This window comes from Takifugu rubripes, chromosome 14 (genome assembly GCF_901000725.2).
Source record: "Takifugu rubripes chromosome 14, fTakRub1.2, whole genome shotgun sequence".
In the NCBI taxonomy this organism is placed as follows: domain Eukaryota; kingdom Metazoa; phylum Chordata; class Actinopteri; order Tetraodontiformes; family Tetraodontidae; genus Takifugu; species Takifugu rubripes.
Window position 1 is genome coordinate 13,287,114 of NC_042298.1, and position 26,150 is coordinate 13,313,263.

Sequence of the window (26,150 nt, forward strand, 5' to 3'; positions counted from 1 at the left end):
CACAGGAGTAATGAAAGGGGAAATTACTTAAGGACATAAGCGTGGAGTGGTAGGGATGTGTGCTCGACTCGGTGGAAACCACCCTGAGTATAGCTGAGTCTGAAATGGCAGTCATCTGATTTGATTATTGGGATTAAAAGGCCGGTCAGGCTTGAGGAACATCGTGTAAAGGCAATAGACGACAGAGTGCCAAACATATCAGGGTTTGATGTGTGATTATCAACCACATTATGCAGCACATTGCGTAACAGATAAAGGCAGGACGAGCAAGAGAGGAGTTGCATCTCCAGGTCTGCTCCTGTAAAAGGTCAAACACAAAAGACTTTTCTTTTTCAAATTGGTACATATGCCTCTGTCGCGCTAATCATGATGCGATTAAAGAAAATCCATTTAAACTCCCATCGGTACCTTTCAGATTCAGAATACAAGCTGGAACCGTGTTCTGCAGCTCTATTATGAAGTTCACATGTCCATCACTACCTAATAAGTGCCAGTTTAACGATCTTACAGGTCAGTAAAAGGAGGATACTTTGCAGATTAGAGCTGTTTTCTGCGTCAGAGTGGCCATCTAATGCAAGTCAGGCCTCGAGCGCTGAACGTTTGTTTCATCTTGCTACTCTAGACAACATCAGAGGAGGAATAAGAAACACAAAATGGCCCCAACTGCTGCAGTTCCTCAATGGCGCACAAGCCAATTGCCATAAATCAATTTAGCCAGACAGATATGCTTGTCCTTCTGGTCTTGTGGTCTCAGAAGCACGTGCACAGCCCGATCTGTGTCACGGTGAACTCCCATGGACGTTTCTCCTGCTCCTTCTAAACACCGCAGACAGTTCACCTTATGATATTGCCGAGAGGTACAGGAGGTGAAATTAACCCTAAACCCTCTGTTTAATTAACAGCACTTTTCAAAGCTCATCAAATTCCCCTGAACACAAACTCTAATCACAAGTTAAACATCCTATAGTCATCCAATGTTTCGCTCTCCACCTGCAGAAGACTCTAAAGTTGCACCCCGTGGGAAGCTGTGAATCCCTCGGCCAAAGACGAGCTCACCCGGCCTCGAAGACAGAAAGATTGCATTTTCCCACCTCCTTCCCCCAAAAGCTGGAAATGATTTGGTGCTGTTTTGCAACAGCATGAGGGCGCTCATCAAGCACTGAGTTATTGGTGAATGGAGAGGGTCATCACTGCAGGTGATTTATTTACAGTCCCAGCGAGGCTTTCAGGCTTTTAAAAAGCATTTCATGTGCAGATAAATTACGGATTGGAGCAAAGCCACAAAACCACGTCATCTGTTGGTCAGCCAGCCTTGAGGACACTGGTGTGAAAGTAGGATTGTGTGTTTATTGTCATCACCAGTGGGGAGGGAAAAAAATATTAAAACTTCCAGCAAGAAGCAGCATTTTTTCTTCTTTGCTTCGACTACCGAGTCTCAAAAATCACGCAAATGGGTGACTTTCGGCAGGATGCATGTTCCTGAAAGTTCAACTTCAGGTTACGGGATGGGAAATTAAGAGTGCGCGTTCCTGACACGAAACCCACAAGCTACGACTGTTACGAGGCGGGACGCGTCAGTAAATCGGGACCGGACCGTGAAAGCGGGGTTGCAGCTCCGGCAGGTTCGACTCCACGTCTGGTCAGTCGGTGTCGGCACAGCGAACATGCGGAACAAACCGGTGCAGCCACAACTGCGTCGGACCAGCGACTCGACATTTTGGTGTCAATGAAGCAGATAAAATATGGACATGGTACCGACCTTTAACGAGCCCGAGGCACGTAAACTTCCAGCGGTGCGTCTTTCAGACCAAACTTGAAGGCGGCATGTGAGCGGAGTGCGCCGCGTCTGCACAGGCACGTCTTTCAAATCTCCGCAAAATTATGAATAATACAAAGAAAAAAAAATGTCGCCGGTCGGTCAGGACCTACGGGAGAGTGCTGAGCTGTGGACGCCGTGTCCGGAGCGGAGAGCTTCGGCTGCGCAGCTCCGTGTGAGACGTGCGCAGAGAGCTTGACGGTCCTCCCCGCGGCGGCTCAGCAACACTTCCAACAACACACTTGTGCCTTCTCCGCGACGCTCCTCCCGGTATCTGCTTTCTCCTCCTTTTGTTTTACAGGAAAAGTCACTGGGAGATGATGCGGAGGCTCAGCAGCCGCTCAGCTGCTCTTTTGTTCCGACGCGCACTTGTCAGCTGATTAACTGCGCATCCCGTCTGTGCGCGGCGCCGCAGCTGCTCTGCCCTATCAGCGCACGGCTGCTGCTGTATAGGTTGTAAATTTAACAAAAAAGAAAAAGAAAAAAGGAGGGTCAACTATGACCTCCAGCCGATGAGCAACATGAGCTCTTCACGCGTTACCGGAAAACGTGCTCATTAGACGCGCTTATCACAGAGCCCAAAACAACATGAATGTACGACGCACTGCAACGAGATGGCTCCTAACTTTGCGATGGAAGGGGAGAAAGCTCTCCTTGAATAAAATATGAAAGAGCAGAAATGGGTGTGCGCGCTGCCTGTCTGCTTCACTCCGCCTGTCGCCATTTAATTGGCTCTCCAATCTCTCAACATCCGTGCGACAAAAGAAGGATAAAGCGGACTGATGTCAATAAACGCGTTCTTTTTTGCTGAAGGCCAACAGCTTGAGGAGGAGGAGAAGGGGGGTCAAGCTGTTGATGAAAGTGTTAGACAATCAAGACGGCCAGAACGAAGTAGTTCACATTATTTGATGCAGTCAGACGTTTGCATGGAGCTGTACTCTGCAAGAAGAAGAGACCCAACCACAACTTGAGCTGTAATTTAAAGCTCTTGAGTCTATCCCTACAGTTTTGGGCATTAAGTAGAAATTTTTACAAGTATCCAATTAAAACTTAGTTTGAGCAGAAATTTGATTTGTTTTATTTAAACATTAGAACAAGTGGAAAAGCACTAATTGACTAAATTAGCTTAAAGCTTATTCTTCTGCAGCTAATTCTCGTGAACTGTTGGAATTGGTTGAAGAAATGACCTCGAACATAAGAATGAACCCTTATTTTAATCACAGTGTGTCAAAATGCCTTTAAAAAACACCAATTCCACTTTAACAAGGTAAAAACATTATTTTAAACCATTTCAGATTTCCTGCACTCACCTTTCACACTAAAAAACAATAGAATGCTCGTTAAAAATGTTTAATTGGCTGATTTCAGAGACAAAACTGAACTTTTTAAGAAATTTACTTTTGCACTGCATGACTTAACGTCACATGTCCAAAACCATATTTACCCAATTAATTATTTTTGTGATTGAAGAAACCATCTGAGGCCCCATCTCTTTGACGACAAACGACAGCATTCACAGAAAAAGATCCACAGAAAGCAAAGTTTTATTAATTACAAAAGAGCTAGCACACTAATCCCTCTAGAAAGACATTTTGTGGCAAAGTCATTTTGATTTAAGGGCACAGAGAAGAGAGAGAGACTAACAATACCAGTGGTAGATCACAGACCTTCAAGCTTGGTCTGCAGGGCCCGTAGCTCAATAGGGGGCCAACTACTGAGCTCTGACTGGGCAGTTTAAAAAAAATAGATCCCCTTCCTGAATTTACCCCACATCCGACCACATGCCGTGATGAAGTTATCACTGAGGGCAGCTTTCTCGCAGCAAAATCAGCCCTGGCCTTCAACGCTTGATTCTTCTATTATAGCCGCAGCACATCAAAACCTCGCCTCCATCAAATGGCATTATCTGCATGAAAGGCAACTGCCCAACAAGCTATCTTCAGTTCCGCCATTCAATCTTCAGTCAAGGGCATGCAAAAAAAGGAGGGGGAGAAAAAAAGGACATGGAAGGAGAAAAAAGAGACATTTCTTCAAGTGCCTCCATTCCCCCCCCCACACACACACTCTTTAAAGTCAAGCCACTTTTTACCCCCTTCGCTGTAATGTTCTCAGGGGATGCAGAAACAGTATGAGGAAGTTAGTTACTAAGCAACATTCACACATTTTCTCCACAAGGAGTTTCTCTGTGAGTTTGGCAGACCAGAGGGTTAATGACAGATAGATTAACCATCCTTCACTCTCCACACCGATGCTCCTTTCAATGATGCTTTGGTTTCCTCCTTAAAAACTTATTTTTGCCTTGTGAGATTTCTTTTTTTGTTTTTTTTGACGTGGCTTTCATTTCCACCACACACTGTGCATGTGCATGTCCATGCAGCCAACTGTGCCCTCTATTGGACACCAGCTACTTCCAACATCCAGATTCAAAGGCAGAACCGCAGTGAAATATGGGAGCATGATGGGGGAAATAAGCACAGAAACCACATAAATTAATCTCTTTTTTTAATGGAAACCAGGCAGACATGGTACTGATTGATAATACAGGTTGTTTAACAAAATGCAGCTTTATCATGTCAAGCGTGCAGAGCTCGACTCATTCATCCCGTTGTCCCGCTCCTTTTTTTAGACGCAGCGATTAAAGACTGGTGACTAAAATTAAATACAGGAACATGTTTGCCGTGGTTGATTCATGCTACCTGCAGCGCACAGTGTGCCTAACGCACAAAACCTGAACCAGAAACTTCCCCATTAAAGCCCAAGAGCGTAGGCCTACATTAAAGAATAAAAAGCCTGGATCTGTGGCCAGAACACGTGTGTTTTCACACATGTTCGGAATCAACGGAGAGAACGGATGGGCCACGCCGCGGGGACGCGGAGGCCTGCGGACGTTATTAAAAAGCAACATTGACAAATTATGCATATATGGTCATACTGCACCAGTGTGTGCTGGAATTTGTCCCCACGGGTTCAGGCGGGGAGCCTGATATGTTGAAAGCTGTGTCTTGTCAGGTTTGATGTATGTTAGAAAGCAAAAGTAACAATGGATGTGGACCAGCGTATGTGCGGCACATTATAACCGCCCTGCAAAGGCTATTGCCTTTGGCTGCTCTGGTATTGTGTGCAGCAAACTAAACAGACATGTATAAAGGGATTGGACAGTACTTCCCTTTTCATGTGGAAATGAATCCCTTCCAAAAGGGACAAAACCACTTTCACCCCTGGTTACATTGTGAGGATTTTTGGGAAGCAGCTTTTTCCCTGAAATGCACCCAGAAGGGAATCTGTCCCATATGAAAGTTTATTTGAAGAGAAAATCAATGACTTTATATTGAGGCCTTTTGTTCTCACCTTCATTAAAGGAGGCGTCTGCCAAGTTTTCAAATCTTCGAGGCTTTGAATCTAAAGGCCTTGCTTGAACCATGATTTTTGGAGGGTCACTGTAGTGTCACCCTTTCAGACGAACAGGGAAAAAAAGTATATTAACCATTTGATGTTAAATAATACACTTGATTTTCTACCTCTTTTTAAAGAATCCACAGTCCAAAATATTTACTGACAGTAAAGACTGTGCTTATTAAAGAAAACCCTTTGATGTATCAGATCACCTTGCTGCCATGTTAATTTTTTAGACGGACTGATGGTCTTCAAAGGAAAAAGACATGTGGTGAATCAAAGCTCATGGTGGGATACCTCACCAGCTACATGGGACTCATCTGAAAAGATAGACCAGGGAGCCAAGAATGCATTTTCCCTACACAAAGATGGATGGATGCTAACTAGATGCTAGGAAAAAAATGATATCAGCAGTGCATTTTAAAGAAATCAAGTCAATTTCACATCTGAAAAAGGATACTTGGATGCTGCTAAAAGAAAAGGATCAAGCATGAGTTTTGTTCAGCAGGAGTCAGCTTATTCCATTAACGTGCACCTGGGCCCGCATAGCCTTCCGTCGCAAAGCCGTGAAAGCATACATTTGACAACGAAAACAAGCCTGAGGTAAAAGTCATAAGATCAGCCGTGGGTATTGAAAGTTGCAGAGAGCTTGCAGGAGTGAAGTGTTTACATGCCGTTACTGCAAGGTTAAAACACAGGAGAGCATGATGATGTCACCTGTTGGGCGACCTGCAGGGAGCAGTTAAAGTCAGAAACGTATCTAACGTCACAAGGGTTGATGTGAGCTAAAACGTGGCTGTACACACACCCGAGACTAAAATATAAGTCAAGAAATGAAAGATTTGCAGATTTTGCCTTGCATATTCTCCGACTGGTTGATGTGATGGACAGGACAAAAGAGAGGAGAAAGGAACAGATAAAGGGAGAGGCAGACAGCATTAGGAGCAGGAGGCACAGATGAAACAACAATACGGGAGGTGAAGAGAATATAGGATAGATAAGCCCTTTGCCCTTGTAATAGATGATGAGAGGAGAATTAGATAAGATCCATCGGCGCTTTTATTTCATCACCATGGTTTCACTGCTTTTGGTTGCTTATTTTTAGCTGCTCAGAAACTGTTGGATGCTGTTGATGGGGAACGAACCCTTTTGGCTGACAACATTTTCAGAACGGCACAGTCGTTGTCCTGGGTGAGTCTGTCCAGCCGCAGCACCGTCTGACCCACAGGTTCTGTGCAATAGAAACCCAAACCACTGCCAAACTTTCAGGTTGTAATGTCTCCCTCCTACCTGGGCTTAACATCAGATCAGATGAATAAAAATACTAGTAGTACTAGTCCTACTAGTCTACTACTTCTACTAAACATCTTTTAAAAAAGTTTTTATGGTTAAACACATGGTTAAAAATAAGTAAGAGCCATAACACAATTACAAAATATTTAAATTAAAGATGGAGAAAATGCTTAAAGCTAAAATATGAACAATTAAAAGATAGAAACACAGAATTTAATCAATTTATGTAAATTACAGGAAGGTAAAGCCTTTTCTATGAATGAGCTGGAGACAATGAACTGCCTTGTGCCTGAGTCAAACCATTAAAATCTAAAGGAATGGGTGACCTTTACGGTGTCTGCAGGTTATAGAAAATGTCTAAAGAAACATGCTGAGCTTTGCCTTACAGCACAGACCTGAATTGAATATTAAACATGCATCTGATGTTGTAACACACAGCTCATTGAGAAGTTAGCTTTTTAGAGCCTTTCATAACAGATGCAGAACAAATAAGCTCTATATATATGATCTCACCCAGGGCGCCGTTTCTGCACTGTAGCCAAGAAATGGGTGGCAAGGATGGAACCCTGAGGCACTCCAGATGAGAAGGAAACTTCTAACCCATGTCTCGACCAAAGAAGCACAACAACAACCGTGGCACCTTCATCCTGATGATCTAACAGAATTCCAGAGGACGTTGTTGCAGTTTGGGGAACAATTCTTAATAGTCTAAATAAAAGTACTAAGATCCAGCTGGATGTTCTCAACAGGTGGAGCTGGAGGAATTACAGAAGTAAAAATGTCAGTGTGGTTCTTACTCACAAATCAGGAGAGGAGGCATCTGGTTGAGAATTAAGCCTCCTGATTTTGTAAAAGCTGCTCAAAAGTGCAAATGGATGCCTGAAATCACAGAGGAGGTGGTTTGTTAACCATATGGGATTATAACTCAATTACATGGACACATTAACCTTTTTTTAAGAGTATTCAGTAAACCTCCACATCCCTTAACTCTCCCTAATTCTTCAGGTAGTTCGTGTGATCGTTACATCTTGATTGTTTATTCAGTTTGTGTTTTTATTTTATGTTTTTACTGTCTTCAGCCCCAGATTAGGAGGCTGATATTCAGACTGCTGCCGTTTATGTATTTAGTCGGCATTCCGATTTAAGTAGAGCCCGAAGTAAACACGGTGATATTAGAAAAATACCACAAAACACTTCAGGAAATCGGTTTTGTTCTCTTTCCATCAAAATAACTTCATTCCAACTGATAAGAAACTGATTTATGACACACGGCGACATCATTCCCAGCGTACCAACATTCCGTTTCAATCGGCGGCGGGAATTGTCTGTGATTACCACAGATATTATCTGGTCAGTAAAAATGAAATGGACACAATATTGCACTCTAAGCAATAATGACAGTCACTGTAATCCAGTCATTTTATTTGTTTGTTTGCTCTTCCTGTATTAAGGAAGCCAGGTTCTCTCAAAATAATAGAAATGCACGTCTGTCTTCTGTTTATTGCAGAAAAGAAATCTGTGTTTCATGGGAGGTTTGAGAACATGCCTTTGTCAGGGTCATTGTGAATTAATTAAGTTAAACATGCAAATAATTTGGGAGGGGGTCATATTAATAACTTAAAGTAATATCACATTGATTTTTATCATTACTGTCGTGCCCAATGACAAAAGTGGTGGAACTATTAATTACTTCAATCCTACTAAGAAAAATTAATTTATTAGCAGACAAAGCTGCCATTGGCATGTTTTCATACAGCTGGTGTAACAATAGAGGTAATTGGCCTCCTATACCGTGATTAATCGCTGATTTAGTGCTTCATACATGAGCAGGTGAAGCCCGGTTTAGTAACGGCTTTAAAAATAGGCTGACTGCCCTGATTTCTAAATTTGTCAGATTTCTGTCAGATTCAGGGAAAGGCAGAGACTTGAGAGTGTGACTGTGGGGGGAGGCTAAAGTGACTGGTTAGAGTGGGAGCGAGCTGTTAAATGGACTGGTTATAGTGGGAGAAGGTAAATGGATTGTATGGTTATAATAGCGCACAGGTCAAACATAGCTGTTGCACTTTGACAGAAGGTCTAAATTGACTAGTTATAGTGGGACAAAATGGATAAATGGACTGGCTAAAGCAAGACAAACAACCTAAATGGACTGGCTATAGAGGGACAGGATAAATGGACCTGATTTAGTCAGACCGAGACCAGTCTGAGGGTGGGCGAAGCTTAAAGACTTGGATTCAGACTGGTGGAAGCACCCGGCTCTTCTGAGCACAATAACAGTCGTTCCTCTATATTGCTGTCGGCGACCACTGCCGAGTCAGATGGTTTTATTTATTTACGGCCGTGTGTTTTAATGTCTCAGTTATGTACTCTTTTCTATTTAACTGTAGCAAAGCTAAACAAAGGAAGGCTGTTGCATATTTATATTTGATAATTTGCAGTAGAGACAGAGAGAAAGACGTCTCAATAAATGTGCTTTATTGTCACTCAGGGCTCTGTGTCTTGGAGTAATTTCCCCTATATATTAGATTAGAATAGCTAAAAAAAACAAAACATCAACAACAGAATATTAGCGTGTACTGGGCTAATTCAAATATATAACTTGGAAGTTATACGAAAGCTCTTCAACAGGCTCATATCACGTGCTCCTATTAAATACTGTGTTATCTCTGTAATTAAATAGTTGGACCCGGCATGTTTCTCAACTTTCGCTTTTATTGTACCCTATTCCCAGAAGGCAACTGTCCTACACTGCTTTAAAGATATTAAAATGAAGAGGAACATGCATAATTAACCATACACATACAAAAGTGTGTTTTTCTGTGCAACTGGAACTTCAGCAGTACCACTTGGTGACCTCCTTCTTGTTATCCTTCCCTATGACCTTAAGGTGCTGTGGAGGTTATTTCGCAGGAGATTTTAGGTGAAAACAGATGCTCACCACATACCAAACATTCATCCTGCGATACGAGAAATTTTTGGGCCCTTCTGTCCTGCCCCGCTATCAGCACATAATCATTGGAATGCTTTGCATCACAGAGGAGAAATAAAGGCTGTGTAGTAAAAGAAAAAGTGATTTGGATCCAATGTTATCTAAAAACACCATTATGTCCTCCCTTGCTGGTTAACGCACTAAGTGCAATAAGCAGTAACATCCACTCCGAGAAGACTTGGTTAAATGTAGCCAACTTTTATGTGCGAAAATGCCTGGCCAAGAAAATTGCATTGCGTTTATCAAAGCCTGAACGAATGCTACTGTACTCCAACAAAGGGCTAATGAAGAGATATGTCCTCCATTACGGGGCCAAATTCCTGCTGCAGCGATTAGAAAACTCTCCTGAGAGGCTCTATCACAGGCTTTCATTGAGTCTGGACCTTTGCAAATCTTCATATCCTGCACAATTTTCATAAATTGAAGTCTAATGAGCGCAGTTGACATAACTGTGATTTATTGTCTCGGTAGGGTTACGAATTTCACTGCAGCTCTGCAAATTATGAATGTCGAGGGTTTAATCATATTCATGCATATGCTCAACAAGGGGAATATGATGTGTCACATGGGTAAAAGGTCCTAAATGTCTCTGTGTTTTTTTTTATTTTTGGGGGTGTTATGATAAGGCTTCCACACACATGTAGTGCTAACAAGCTCCCTGAGGTGGTCTGATATTGTTGACGGTGAGCACAGAGCAATATATTTCCTGGGCTCTCTGTGGGACCCACTTCAGTGTTCCAGACATGCTCTTTCTGTATAATACTGCTGTTCAAAGACATAATTTTCATACCAGTATTGGTCCTGATAAATGAATGCCACGTAGTTTGGTGTTGACATCGAGATTTTTCACAGCGAGATGTACGATTTATATCTGTGGCTAAAAAGGGGAGTCTTTTGTCTGAAAAGCTTCAGAAGCCCTTGTTGACGGTAGGGATAAAAGATTGTTTCTTGCAAATTAAGTGCTATTTGACCAGCTTTTATTTTGTATTTATCTTGATAAATGTGTTTATCATTTGTATTTTAAATAAAGACAAAAGGCTTGTGGTTAATCAAGATGCTGTCCTCAACGGTCCACTTTCATTGCAATAGTGAAACAACACTAAACTAACAATGAACATTTCAAATGAGACAATCTGGTCTTTTTTGGTGATTTGCTTTGCTTGTGTCTATTTTAATCCAAGATAGACAGCAGCTCCTGTTTTATTTAATTATTGATAGCTGTCCTACAACCAAGCACGGTCAATTTCTTTTTCAATTAGCGTCCCCTTTAACCCCCACATCTATCAGGGGGTATGTCTGCCGAGGTCCGGAAGGCGTACAAAGACCTACAGCGCTCTGTCATTGTGAGAGCAAAGAAAGCATTGATAACAGCTCGTAGCACTATTGACATTATAACATTTTAGTGTGCAGGGCAACAGTGGCACTGAGTTGCAATAAATTGAGACGAATGATGGGTCGATGACAATTTCCATAATCGTTATACCTTCCGTAATTCATCAAGGTAATGATACCCGTGTCCCTAATGTCACATTTATTCCATTTTGTGAACAGAGGCAAGCGCAGAGCGAGCACCCCCAGCCTCCTCACTCCCATACCAAAAGGATTGATTACACACTGATGCTTTTTGCTGCTGCATGTGAGTGGAAGAGCAATGCATTATTTGACAAGAAATAACAATGAAGGGGATGGGAAATACAATCTAATTCCACTCATTCAACTTCCTCTCTCTCCCCCACTGACAGGCAAACAGGTCATTAGAGTTCAGCGCCGGCGCTGTTTCCAAGGGGAAGATCTTTTCTTCATGGTTCCCTGGTTCACATCCAGCTTTATCATTACCGCATCTCTCGTCTCCTCCACTCGTTAAGAAGATAGTTTCTTTGACAATTATTCGTCATTATTGGCAAACGGTAGCGGTGCGAACAAGCGCTGTGATTCAATTACCGACGCAGCCATTCAAGAGTCATTTCCTGGGCCCTATATGTTGCACAGTGCAGCAGAAATGCGTCAGCAAACCTGGACAAAAAGCACCTACTCTGCTCACAAACATCAAAATTGCACTTGGAAAAGCTTTTCTGCACTTCTTGAAACTCAGTTTCTAGTAAAACACTATTTACTCCGTTTAGGCAGCTGACCTAAAAAAAGGTACGTGTGAGCCATCCCATCCAGCAGTAGTTAGGTGCAGAACAGTGTGCCAGTCTGTCAACAAGTGCAAATGTCTCTTCCTTTAAGGGCTTTTTTCATGACAGTCAGAGTGTTAATAATAATACACTCGCCAACCCGGTCGAGTTTGGATTTTATTAAGGCTGCGAGAGAATGCAAAAATCACTGAAGCTGCGAAATGACTGAGTGGCAGAATAATCTGATTACATTTATTTTCTCATTAGGGAACTAGTTGAATTGTCTTCCTTCTGCTGTGTAAAAATCTTTCAACTTGGAGTTCACTGAAACTGGAAAAGTGCATTTGGGCAGCAGATAGTAGCAGCTGGAGCTCTCTGCTGGGGTAGGAGTCTGGGTCTGTAACGTTAACGGCCACAGTGAAATAGGATAACATGAGCACGTACTGTCAGATTAGAACTTTGTTTACACGTGTAAAGCTAGTCAGCCTTGTCGTTTGACTGGGCCAGTTCGTCAGGCTACAGTTCTTGTCCTGGTGTACATGTATGAAAAGGGAATAGTTATTGATAACTATATTGATTGCTCAGCCATGATGACAGGTAATCATATGTTCCATTACAGATTATTGCCACTTTTTACAGTTGACCTTGTACATTTACAGCAGTCCACACTCTAAATAAATGACATCATGTTCACACTGGTGCTCATTGTGTTGTACACAATGAGACCAGAGCTCTGAAAGGATTTCTGAGGGTTTGTCATTGCTGGACCTGGATGACGTCACCTAACAGCTCCTGCTGATGGTGAAAATGTAACAGCGATGTAATCCTAGAGCAAAGTATATTCTCGGGTGAGCTCCTTAGGTGGCCACTTCCTGCGACTAGATGGAGCAAATTGAAATTACATACAGGGATTTCACTACACTGTTTCATTTCCTGAACAATGTGTCACCTTTGGTACTCCCTCTTACATCCGACATCTTCTGAGTTCTCATTGCTCGACACGATAAAACTTCCATAGCACATAGCCCACAACAAGAACTTTTTTCTCTAGATTGGTTCTTGATTGGTTGGGCTGTGGACTGAAGAATGCTGATTTGGGGAACTCGCTTGTAGCATTCTGCAGTTCACGTTAGCCCAGCATGTCTTAGTCAACATGCGACTGCGACTTTGGCTTCAATCCTTATTTACTTTATTTGTGTTTATAAAAATTGACAAATGGAGAAAAAGAGAAGTTACAAGAAATTGATGGATGACGAGGTCCAGGGTGTTTTGAGCCTCTTGTTTGCATTGGAAAGCGTTGCCAACAAGCTGGCAGAGCGAAATGTAGGGCACAAACCTGATCACATTTGTAAAATGTTGAAGGCAGTTAAGTAAGATTAGAAGATCTTCGCAAGATCTTTTGCCACTCCCTCATACATCATCAGCCCCAATCGAATAAATATCAGGGGTCTTTAGGGTACCAGGTAAATGAGTTCCTGGAAGTCCCTTGAAATGTTGAGGGAGAATGAGTTTGTGTCTTGAAAATGGGAATGCAGGTGCAAAATGATGGACAGAATTCCCAAGCAATATGTATAATTTTATATTATGTTCTTGCTTACATGTAAACTAAATCACATGAGTTTAGGCTAGTGTGTGTGTGTATCTTTGTCTCCCCAGGTCTCACATCTCTTCGTGCACACTTAATTGACACTGGTACCGAGTTATCCCCCCAAAACTCCAGACAAACTGACGATACAAATGTCATTTCCACTTCCAAGCAGTGGATCAGATATGTGTTGGACATGTTGGGGAGGAGAGCAGGCAGTCCAGGAACCATTCCAGTCAAGCTGATCAGTCAGTGTTCCCATTAAAATTTAGCAGTGCACCAAGAACTCAACTTTGCGAATAAGGGGAAATAATTATCTCAACATCTTTCAAACCTTAGAAGAACTTTCACAGGGGCTCGGTTGAGCACTACAGAGGGTACAAGCAGCAGGGAGTGGATATAATTGAGCTGAAATTGGTCTCCCATGGCAATGATACTTTGTTCAATCTAATACTGTGCAGTGATTGGATGAACTGCTCTCTCCTTTATTTCTGTTAAGAAAGGTTGAAAGAGGCCATCTATTAGGCTGTCTGCCATCAAATCTTTGATAGAAGACATGAGGCTCACCTTAATGGCTAATAAGATGTTTTTTTATTGACTAGATACATAAAAGACCTTAATGTTTTGACTATTATTTGATAAAGTATTTGATAAAGCCTTTTACAGTCTGAGTTCCTCGAACTTTCATCTAATGAGTAGTATATGTGCATTTAATATAAATATAAACTTACAAATCAACTGAGATTTGAAGTAAACATCAACCAGATAAACACAGGAAAGAATCTTAGGAACATAACCTGCAAAATGGTGGGGTCCTATTTATGTTCACTTTATTAGTCATACAAACATGTTTCAAAAGGCATTTCTGCAGCTACTGAATCATGTGCTTTTATTTGTGTTGTGTGTGTGTGTGTGTGTGTGTGTGTATGTGTGTGTGTGTGGAGTCACTAAATGTACAAAACAACCATTAACATAACATTTCCACATTACTCTCCTTGTCAAAGTCAAAATGGACAAAGACGTGAGGGAAAAAAGCACAAATAATGGGTTGAGTACATTTTACTAGACAATTGTGAGCGACTGTGATTGTCAGCTCACCGGAGGAAACGTCACAATAGCTTTCAGAGTTGACAAATAATTGCCAACTTGGGCAGTAATGGTTACAATATGATTATATGTAAGATAAAATTGTTTAGTTGATTGGCATTTAATTCAGTTACTCCAAAACAAATTCTGTGTTCAGTCAATTAGTTTCTCAGTACAAAATTTAGTTGTTTGTTTTTTGTGTGTTTTGTACTGTAATTCTTGACTATAGCCATGTGAAACCTGAATGAAGCTTTAGTAATTTAAAAAAAAAAATCCCCCAGTCCGATAAGATCCACACACACCGCTCAGCATTTGACCTTTTTTCTTTCTTTTTCTTTTTTGTTAAGAATTCAATGGTACCGAGCCCCCGATGGAACAGAGCCATTGGTTCACAAGACAACGTTGGGTTTGGAGAGGTCCAGTGGTCCATCTCTGAGATCACAAGAGCATTTAAATGATATTTAGGAACATTCTCATTGTGTGATTCAACAATAAAGTGTTTGCCCCTGTCAGACAGGAGAGAATACCGCATGATGATAGTGATCTGTGAGGAAGCAGGGAGCCCTAATTTTCATCTTCTTTGCATGTTCACTTATAAATTCTCTTTGTGTATGAGGGCTCTCTCATACGGTAAGTCTAGAAGACATTGTATGTATTGTACTGTCATGCTAATCACATCAAAGAAGAGATGGAGAGCTGAGAGTCCCTGTGGCCGGCAACATAAACCCCAAGGCCACATGGGGTTGCCATCAATCTGCAAATCCACCTGTTTTTCAAGAGTTCCTCTTGTATGCAAATTAGTGAGAGCAGATGGATGAATACATTACATAGGAAAAATTGAGATCGCCCACAGAAGGTTAAAAAGCAACTGCAAAAAAAGTTAAATGTTTATAATAGAAAATGCAACAAAAATACAGCTATGTATTATATTATTCACATCTTAAAGGATCGATAAAACCAGGTACTTTGCTTTCATCTTGCCAAAAAAAAAGTGCATTCTCTGGGAGGTGCTTTTGGCTTACATGATGAGCATGTGTCTTGACATGTGCTGGTTGCTGCGCTATTGGAAGTTCATAAATCTTCTGGAAAAAAAATGCCGCCAAGCTACTCTGTGGCTCGATTGACATTTCTCATGATCCATCAATGGCGGTGACGAGGTTGAGTGACTGGGGATGGCAGGTTAATTTGTCAGGAGACCTGCTGAGCAGCGAGTGGTGGCACCATGACAAGGCAGAATGTCACCATTTTGCTGCGGCAGGGAAGGAAATAGGCCGTGAAATGGCTGAGTCTTGGACAGGCCTACATGATGCCAAGGCTGTGCCATGCCCGACAGCTCTGCCATGCTTTCATCAGGGAGGATTTGGGCCTCTCCTTTACTCTCAGAGCAGACTTCTGATCGGTGTCCATGTATTTCAGATCTGGGTTTGCCCGTGTGTGGAGAAAAATAGCTTCATAAGGTGCCAAAGCTTTGTTCTGACAACAAGGGAGAGTTCCTTTAATATTTTAGGACATAGTTTCTGAAATACAGTAAATGCAGTTTCAGTGCTGAAGTGTTTGCTCAAGGTGACTATTTCAATGTCATGGCAACTTAATATCATATGTAAGGTTTGACAGAAGAATAATATATGCTTCACTGCATGGACCAAAGTACTTGACAGATTTTTGTGGCTTTTCATGCAATTTGTTTTGCTTTTCTTTGACTTATTTATTGCAATTGTACAGGGACTACTGTATAGTTCTGCCACTGTAGATGAATTGCTGCTTTATCCTGATGCTAAACCAAAGAGCTAGAGGGATTAAACTCATTACAAGTGTCATTATCTTGCTTGTAATCTTCCCCGTAAAGACTTTATCATCAAAGCTTCACCTTAAGAACTAGACATTATCTTTGCATCCAATTAGTTACCTGGCAACAACACTTTAACAGCCTTAACTAGAGAGAGATCTTTGGGTGTTGAATGACTGGAGCTCAAAAATGCCTGCAGTCCTTATACACCTCAACATGAACCTGGCATTTAATCGTCTGGCTAGGATGGGGTTTTTTTTGCAATTACCGGTGACTTTCAGCACCATCAGGACAGGTCAGGAGGTGGGAGCTTTGAACATCAAGCACTAAGTCAAAATCCATACAGCAGAGCCGGAGTGCTACACCGCAGCTGATAAAAGTTCTGTTAGTTCCTGCTGCCCACTTCAGAATGTTGTTTCTGTGTGAGAATATGCTGAATTGACTGGACTGGTCGTACCCCCCCGCTTGTTATCAATTAGCCCACCAGTCATTCATCGCCAGAGACATCAGGTGGCCACAGGCTTACCCAAGCCGCTCAGCCACCCCTGTGCTGTTTCTGCCACCATATGCCAGAGTCTCGCCCCTCTCATCACACCAGGCCACCGTATCTCTACCTCCACTCACCAAACAGTCTTTGGACAAAGCCTTAATCCAAACTGCTATCCAAATGCAGAATGGCCTCCTGGAGGAATGTGTCAGACAGATAACAGTGAGCAGCCTCCAAGCCTTTAAGGTCAGATGGACTGAAACGCTCCTGACCAGAATTTGTCTGTTGAACGGTGGTAAATGTTGTGATTGGTCAGTCGCTGTAATGCATTTTAGCATTTCGCTAAGCTCCTGATCAACACCGAAATCAAAAAAAGAATCTAAAAATATATGCTGCATGGATTGTGTGTGCAGACCCTGGATGTTTGAAACTGATAAATAAGGGTAAATTCAGCATTTTAAGATTTTCTGTTATTTTTATTTTATTTTGAGATGTATAATAATATCGTTATAATTTGAAATACCAAGCACTTCACATTGTACAGATGGTGCCGTTTCACCAGTGTGATGCATTTTGATTTTCACTGAACTGTGAAAACATGAGCTACAGTGTTGGCGGTGCGTTGCGAAGCCCCTGATGCATTAACTGAACGTACAGCATTTAATGCCCTGAACGATGGTGAAAATTACATTAAAATTATTGAATTACATTTGATCAGCCTAGCAACAGTTGCCGTATTTATCTTGAATTCAAATGATGGTTTAATGTAAATACGTACAAAATGTAAAAAATAACTTAATGGAGGACACAACCCACACACACACACACCCACACACACCCACCCACCCACACACACACACACATACACACACACACACACACACACATTCAGTGTACGTGGGGGGAATTTTAAAAAAGTGGTTTGATTTGAAATTTTAACCCTGGAATAATTTTGTAACCACAATCGCCAGCAGGTTAGAGATAGAAAAAACACACTGACCCCCCCCCAAACAACGATACCAGGCAAGTTTCCATCTTCCTCTGTTCTGTGCTGATTCCAGGGGAATCACAAGATAATGTTTTTTTCCTCTGGTTTTTCATTTGAAAGATTTGGGCCTTTTTTTTAAACTCACAAATCAAGGTCACCACGGTGTGATTTATCATTTATTCACCACTGAACACCCGCTGTGCCGTCCCCCCACTGAGGTGCAGCCTGGAAACTCAGCAAACACACCTTCACGCAGGGGTGCCTCCATCCCTGCTTCCATCATCCCTTTCTGTGATCTGCAGAACTGCTTCTTCATAAAATCACTGACACAGATAACCAGTGACAGCTGATGATATAGAGGCACATCAGAGTGGTGGCACACCTAATTATGTTAAGGTCAACACAGGCCATGTTTTAAGTAGGATTCTGAGAATGCAGAAAGGATGATGGCCGAAAAAGCAAAGGTTATGGGGGTTAGTCATGCAATCCCCCAGCCTGTGTGATCATGAGATACCACGGACATGAGTCACAAGAACATAGATATGGTGACTTGGAGACTTCATACTATCTGAATCCAATTAATCCGTTAGCACAATAGTTCAGAGGATTTGTACAGCCATGTATAACATGGGAGTTACAGCGGGGCTGCAATTAAGACATATAAAAGATGCTTTTGCAGCTTGTCTCTCTGTTTTTTTTAAAAAATTATTTAATTAAATAAGGGAACAGGCAGCACAGTTCTACATAAAATATATCTGTGGATCTCCCTACGTGAGAAGATGTCCAACTTCCGTTTGTCTTCTACACTCGACTTCAGAGCTCCTGATTTAAATGAAGCCTACTGTGCTCACAGCAGGGTTCTGCAACTGATGAGCCACCTATACAATTTGTTCCTGAGACGGGAGAGAGGAATATTCTCTCCCTCACCAAAGGCGAGGTTTCAAGCTGTTTTCAAACCCGAATCTTGACGCCGACGGTTCAAGGGAGCTCGTCTACAGAAGGAATAAAGTAAAAGTGCTAATTAGAACAACAGTTTTAGCTTAGTTGCTTTTATCCCTGGCATAATTATTTACTTGTGACCTTGAACCCTGAATTTGGTTGTGATTAAAAGCATGGAGTTGAGATTGGGTGAAACATAAATTAGTGTGTGTATTACCTGGAGGCACCTGTGGATAGTTTAATGTCAGGGTCAATTATGAGACTATGAGTCACTTTTTGTGTTTCGTTTCACATTCTGGATGTTTGTTCTCCTCCAGTCTGCCTCTGCCCTTCCTCACCTAACTGTATTACCATATGGCACATGTGTTTAACCCTCTCCTTCCCTTCCTTGCATATTGAAATCCCTCCCTTCTTCCCTCCAGCGCCAATTCGTAGCCAGAGTTTAAACATTTGTACGCCTCAGGATCTATATTTTAGTGTTTAACCCATTGGAGTATGACAAAATTCTGCTTGGTAATTTGGATTTGACCTTATTATATTAAACTGACTAAAATCCTTCCTAATGACTACATGTGGAGTTTATTTAGTCCTGTGGTCTGACATTTTACCCAGAACCCCTACTGAGCATTCAATCCAGATCCTTTAAATGTCTTAAGACATATCCTAGATTTCCTCCTTTCTCACATTTCACCAATTTCAACTTGAGCTGAGGGAGGGAATCCCATTAAGAAGTCTTTTATGCCTCCACTCTTTTATTTGGAACCTAACCTGAAAGCTATACAAAGATCTATTTTTGTCTTTCAAATATGAACACCTATAAAAGTAGTGCACTTTGAAATTTGGCTGTTCTCCTTGTGACCATGTAGGTTTTTGTTGAGCGCTCCATTTTCTTCCCAAAGTGCAAACACATATATTTCCTGGATCTGAGCAAAGCGAATGTGTCTATGAGGAGCTGGTAACCTGTCCAGGCAGTGTACAGATCCATTTAACAAAGAACACCAGGTGGAAACGAAAGCACTATTATGTGCCACACAGTTCATTTTCATTAAGGAAAGCAGCTCAAAGGTTAAAAAACTACTGAAAGGGCATTTGTTTCTGTTTTAGAGGAACTAATAATCTTCTAGGCGAAATGGAACCAAGATGTTTATGTTGGAATAAACCAATATCAGTCTTCCCACGACTCCCGTAACTGCTTTGAATCTATTAAAGGAAAGATGGATAAAGCATTCCAATTCTGAGGCACGTTCAATGTACTCACAGCTCACATCTACTCTTTCCAGCTGTAATCGAGTTACCTTAGTCCTAATCATGTTACTGTGTGTTTTTCTTTGCCTGATAAATTCAGATGCATGGCAGCGCACTGCACGCATGCAGCAGCCCCAATTGTTTCCTATCGAACTGTCAGGGAGAAGGAAAAGAATAACTGATAACTGTACAATTTCACTCATTATTCTATTCCTCCTCCGCATGCACAGACATTGATTATGATTGTATTGTGATTATACGTTCTGCATGCCAGCCACGGAGCAGAAGAGTAGAGGAGAGTATTAAGGGGCTTGGCGACTGCGGGACCCCCTGCTAAGATGAGAGAGGTGGTAAGAGCCAAGGAGAGGGGAGTGTGGATAAGGCTAACCAATCAGCGGTATCCTGGGAATGGGACCAATCATGGCTACAGCTTGGGGCTCTGTTGCTCGCTCTTTATCTCCCCTTTTTCTTACATCTCTTCCTTATTTACCTCTCTTTCTAATCACCCTCTCTTCAGCTCTTACCCCACTTTTTCCACCGTTATCTACCTCATGAATCATGCAGTCGGGCCCCACGCTCCTTCTTAGTCTTACACCAACCTCGATATTCCTGAGTGTATCACTTCAATTTCTCCATCAGCCCTCAGCCGGGTTTCTCATTCACATCTCACCCTGCTTTAAATTGGGCAGATTATTATGCTGTCTCCAGTCGCTAAGGAGCTGCACACACCATCCATCACAATGTACAAATTCTCAGCGTGCAGATTCAGTAGTGTCCTAATTAAAAAGCCTTTCTACTTGTTTTCTGGAGAGATAATTAGACTTTCATCTCACCAGGATGCCACGTCCATAGATCCATTCTTTTCTTCTAGGAAGTCTATAGCAGGAAATAAATAAAGAAATAAATAAATTCAAAGATCTTTAATTATTGACTAGTTCCCTGAAGGACAATGGTTAGAGATACCTTACAAAAAAAGGAAAAAGGCAAGTGTGCCCTGGGCAGAAAACAATGACTAAAATGTAAACTCAATGAGGACTTTATCTTAAATAAATACTTAATAGAAATAAAGGTATATAGCTACCCACTGATAATGTTAAATTTAAGCGCCAACACTGACGACAGAGTCCGCTGCGTATGTCTCCGGCACCATCTCGGTGGACGTGGCGCTCTGGGTCTGATAACAGACAGCTGGAAAGGTTGAATTATTGAAGAGCACGAACTGGCTCTGATACGCGGGCCGTGCCCTCCCAGCTGCTCCGTGCGCCGAAACCAACACTTCAGCAGTCGTTGCGACGTGTGCAGTTAACAGGGTCCATCTGTTATTGAGGCATAATGAGCGCAGTCAGACCCATGAAGAAATGAATCACTGCCACTTTATTAACGCCACAATGGGAATGATTGTGCCATCCATACCGTCACAATTGTAATAATTATGACATCTCTGATTATAATGATGATTAGAATGCAGATGGTAGCAGTTAATGTGTTGATGATGATGATGACGATGATGATGATGATGATGATGATGTGTAACTGCTAGGATGATGATGACGGCGCACAAAAAAAATGCAGGCTGGAGAAAATCAACACGGGCACCCCCCCCACCACCACCACCAAAAATAAATAAATCACTCTTCTGCTCATCATGCATGCACGAAAGAAGAAAATAAGTTATTTGCATATCTGCGGTGGACAGAAGGAAGAAGAAGAAGAAACAAAGCCTAAAAAAGCATCTAGGATCGTTGACAGCGGCCTACAAACACCTGGCAAATTGAAAAGTCGTCATTCTAAAGGAGAACAGGCCGGTGATGAAAAGCACGCAGAGCATAACCTCCAAAATCAATAAGTAGGCAGCCTTTCATTATGTAAGTGATATTTGTATTCATCTCAGAGATGTATATTTAGCCCACTTATACCCTTGGCTGAGGAACAAATTCATTTAGTAATGATTACCTGACTCAGGTAAAACCAATTTCCATTCACTTGTTACCCCGAGCTGGCGACAAGGGCACAACCAGGGTCACTTTTCAGCAGTTTTTTGGTTGCAGGCGCACTATCAGCACTTGATGTCATTGACTGGGCTGTGCATGTGTGTGAGGTGGGGGGGGGGGGGCATCCACTTGCTGTCAACGATATGTGCAGTGACACAAGCTGAGGCAGTGCATCTCGGCTTCAGTTGCTTCATTTGAAAGCTGTCAGAGTGGCTGTGTGGGCGATGAGGAGTCTCACTCCCCTGGAGAACTGTATTCAGATAAAAATACTCCAACCACTCAGGCGCTGAAGGGTTTATGGTGCATTTACAGTATATTTGGACATGAAACTCACATCCCTTTCTTTTCTTTTTCTCTTCGGGGCTAAATGGGGCAGATTTAGAATGCACATTATTAATGCCCTAGCCAGGAATGTTTAAGTGATTTCTATCAACATGAAATAATTTGGCCCAAAGGTAGACATTATTGCCTCATGTCTTTCCTTTCCCCTCCAGATAAACTGTAAGTTTTAACTACAGGTATAATGGAAATCAATAATTCGTGCTACGCTGCCATTGCAAGCAAACTATGGGATTTTAGAAAACCACACTTTCTTCCTCCCTTAGGATACAATAAAAAATGGTAGCAAAATTCGGTATATTTTGGAAAAAGAAGGCGAGAAAATTGCATATAGATTCAATTAATTCTAATCATCATCATTACAAATTACACATTAGGACTCACAATTATTCCAAACGCTAAAGGATCATTAATTGTTCATTTGATGCGAAGGTTTAAAGCTTATTCTCTGAATTCTCAAAATTGGATTTCCATGACAGTCTCTGCCAACGTTGTGTTACACTAAAATATATCTTAATCCTGGCAGTGCTGGAAGCTCAGCCTTACTACCAACTGACCAAACACTGCAGGCGCTTCAGATAAAATGGGTTTAGGAGGCTGGTTTCGAGCGTAGGAGTAGTCTCGGCTCACGATGTGGGTTGGGGTAACGGTCAAGGTGCTGGGGTACATCAACAAAGGATTTCCTATCTGACAACTTAATCAGGTATTTATCGTGCCTAAACCCAACAAGCTCCGGCAATTTTGACATTAATATGACGTGAAATGTTTCTCAAAAGCTGCATTTCCACTGCTCGTTTCGCACCGTGCTGTCCCCGCGCACCCGTTTCTGGCCAATGACCAAGCTGCCACGTTTGACAGGTTGCAAATGAGAACACGCCGCTTGCAGCTGGAGAGCGAGAGCTCACTGATTTGTCATGTATCGTCAATAACCTGAAGTAGTGAAAGGCACGCTTTCATTCTCAGCATTCAACCCACTTAATTAGAAATTAAATGTACAGTAACAAATGTCCTCATTGACATTCATAAGCTTACAGGCAATGAGTGCGTTTATGTTCCTCAACAATGTGAACGTTAAACCTCGGAAGACTGCAGCTGGCACCCGTCCAACAGCCAGACACGACGGTTTTATTCTCATTCTACCCAAACATGGGCTCAAATCATCCGGGTGGAATACAAGTGGGCCACAAGGAAAACACAGCATTTTATAGATCTGGAGTGTTTCAGTTTAACTACTCGGAGGGTGAAGAGTTTGTTTCAGCTTAATTCAGCTCTTACAGGAGCAAAAAAAAAAAAGAGGAAAGACTTAATGAATTTTATTTAACTCCTCAGGCTCATCAAGCTATAAAGAGTTAACAGCTGCGCCACACAAGGCTACATTGAGAATTTCACAGATCATAAGGTTTTCTCGCAGTTTCATTTTAAACGGCCTCAATTTCATTCCCTCCATCGCAAACCATCGAGCTAATTACAGCCGGCGCCCGGTAGCAGTCGTTTTGGCCGTATCAGGCGGCTGTATCTCTGCATCCTAAGATAATATAACAGAGGTTCGCTCTCAGGTCCGCGCAATTACGATGTAAATTAACATTACCTACACCGGATCAGCGGCTGCCATCAAAAATAGGAGCGGATGAACTCCCCGTGGCATCGGAAGCGCTCTGCGCATCAGCGACGGCGGCAGACGTGTGTTCCCGTACGTGACATCTTGTTCCCACATGGTTACAGGAGCTACAGTCACTGATCTTCCTTCTCCAGTGTTGACACATGCAACCCAAACATTCATCTCAAGATGTTCCTGTGATTTACAGCAGGGCCTGAATGTAATTATCTTGATCTGGCTCACATAGGTTTATTTGGTTTTATGAACCAAGTCTTTGAAATGCATATTATTTACATGTCTGCTGCCTGTGGGCCGACTCTCACTTCTTTATGCTACCTACGGCAACGGTGTTAGATTCCCCTGAATCTTAGTTCCTCTCTAATTAGCTGCTGTGAGCATTTGACAAGAACAACAACATCTTTGTTGCTCTGCGGGGGGTATCAGAGGGTCAATCAGCAGTGAGCAGAAAAACAGCACGACAGAAACACACTTCAGCTTGACAACTAATTTTGGTTTATCGGTTGGTTTCATGCACACCCGGACGACTAGAGTCTTACAGTGACACGGAAAAGGGAATACATGCGTCAGGAAAAGAGGCTCGGCATCACGTCAGACGCATAACCTACCTAACGAGGAATTGTGGCGAGGAATTGTGGCGAGTAACTTGGCGCGGTATACGGGTTTAGGTGAGGAACACTGACTATGATGCGTGGAGCAAATTAGCCTTTGCTTTTGATTCCTGCCCTGCTTTCAGGAGAGATGTTCAAAGCTCTTTCACGGCAAAATGCTGCCCGGTTTCAAAGACCCCCCGCTGCTCATGTCAGAGCACCAGTTCTCTCTGTACTCCATAAATTAAAGTTATCCCAAATGTCTTGTGGCGTAAATGGAAACTTCAATCCCCTGCATGCATTAATTAACACTATAACACAACCTCCCTGTTTACTTTTTTTTTTTAAATCAAGTGACTTTGTGTACATTTTCACACCCTTTGTGTTGGATTAATATTCTAATTTGTAGGGTAAGGGCCAGTCAAATGGCTACAAGCATTTTTTTAGACTGTTTAAATGTTCTACGAGCTCATATTGCTCATCAATTTTTTGTCCTTGTATTCAGCTGATTTACATCCCATTTTGTGTGGTTGGTGTCAGTTCTGTGGCTCATCAAGTCATTCACAACATATATTGAAATATACAGAGTAAAAAGCCTATCGACCGTCGACTACGCATGAATAGAATAAGGTATATAGCAGTTTTGGGTTTGTATTATGAGCTTATCTGTAGTAGAATCAGAAGTGGAGTTTATCTGAACATAATATTGATGTAAACGCTGTCCCGTGGGAGCGTTATTTCAGTCCCTGTGAACAGATTGATTACATTTTCCACTCCTGCCCTAATTAAAGCTCCTTTAGGATGGTCCCTCATGGGAGGACAAACTCAGCTGTGTCATTTGTGCGGCGCATCATCCTGGTCCATCTTCAAAAATGGCATATTGCAGTTTTTTTTTCTTGGAAAGAAGCACTCGAGCAAGTGCGTTAATGGGGCTGATGGACGAGTATATTCAACCTCGCGAGTACATCTCGAGCATCTTCATGGTCGTCCGTATTCTGTCAAATCAGACATTTCGCATGCTTTTATCTGAGCGAAGAAATGGCAGAGATTGATGTTAAAAGAATAAATACACACCTGAAACTGTCAGAGGAAGAAGGTGTCATAGCTGGCTTCCAGTCGTTGGCTCTCTATGAAAAATAAAACTGATGGCAGAGCATAAACGCTCATCAGGCCCATTGATTTGGCCGACAAGTGCCAATCAAACTGCCACGGTTGAAGGCTTTGATAATGACAGGAGGCGCTTCGTTATGATTTCCCTTTAACTGGACTGGGGTGCGCTTGTTTCGACAAATGAACCCCTCGCGTCACCGCGGCTTCGTTTGAATCCGAATCAATAATTGTCTCTCCAACCTGAAAGAAAACAACGATCAAAACAGGGACTGTGGACGCTCCAGAGGTCTATTTACTTTGCTCGGCAATAAATTGGTCTTAGATTTAATTTGGAAATCAACACAGCTAACAAAAATCTTTACTAAGGCAATGAGGGTGCATCGTCTTCTCTACCTCTAGTCAGCAGGGAGAGGAGAGGAGAGGTGTCCAGCCTCTGCCTGACAATTCTATTGCCAACAAAAGCAGTTTATTGATGTGGGTAGATTGGATGATAGTAACAAATAACCAAATAATTCCCCAAACATTCATTCTAATTAACTTTGTTGGAGTGGTTGATTTAAAAAAAGAAGAAGCTGTTTTAATAATGGCCAGTGCTTAGAATCTGGGCAGATTTTATTAGAGCGCCCCCCCCCAAATAAAAAAAAAAAAGAAATCTTTCAGTTAAATTATTGTTGTTGATGCCGTGAAGAGCCGGAGTCACTAAAGAGCTCCGTACAGCAAAGGACAACTTCCCCGTTGTTCCTTCCAGCCACGGCTACAGTGAAGGACATTTCTCTGACAC

The 26,150-nt window shown here is 42.1% G+C and overlaps 1 protein-coding gene and 1 long non-coding RNA gene across 9 annotated transcripts in view; one reads left to right on the forward strand and one right to left on the reverse strand.

The window, feature by feature from the left end:
* Positions 1-2,435, reverse strand: part of LOC101062192 (teneurin-3) — a 121,541-nt gene extending 119,106 nt beyond the window's left edge. For 7 of the 8 annotated variants that reach the window (XM_029847096.1, XM_029847093.1, XM_029847095.1 and 4 more), the window contains exon 1: positions 1,760-2,435. The gene's annotated coding sequence lies outside the window, so the exon portion shown is untranslated. The remainder of the gene's footprint in view (positions 1-1,759) is intronic. The other variant, XM_029847092.1, reaches the window with a different exon arrangement.
* A 3,615-nt stretch (positions 2,436-6,050) lies between these two features.
* Positions 6,051-7,168, forward strand: LOC115252429 (uncharacterized). Its single transcript, XR_003890884.1, has 3 exons — positions 6,051-6,186; positions 6,315-6,400; positions 7,020-7,168. It is a non-coding gene; the product is annotated as an uncharacterized lncRNA (long non-coding RNA).
* Positions 7,169-26,150: the final 18,982 nt, after the last annotated feature.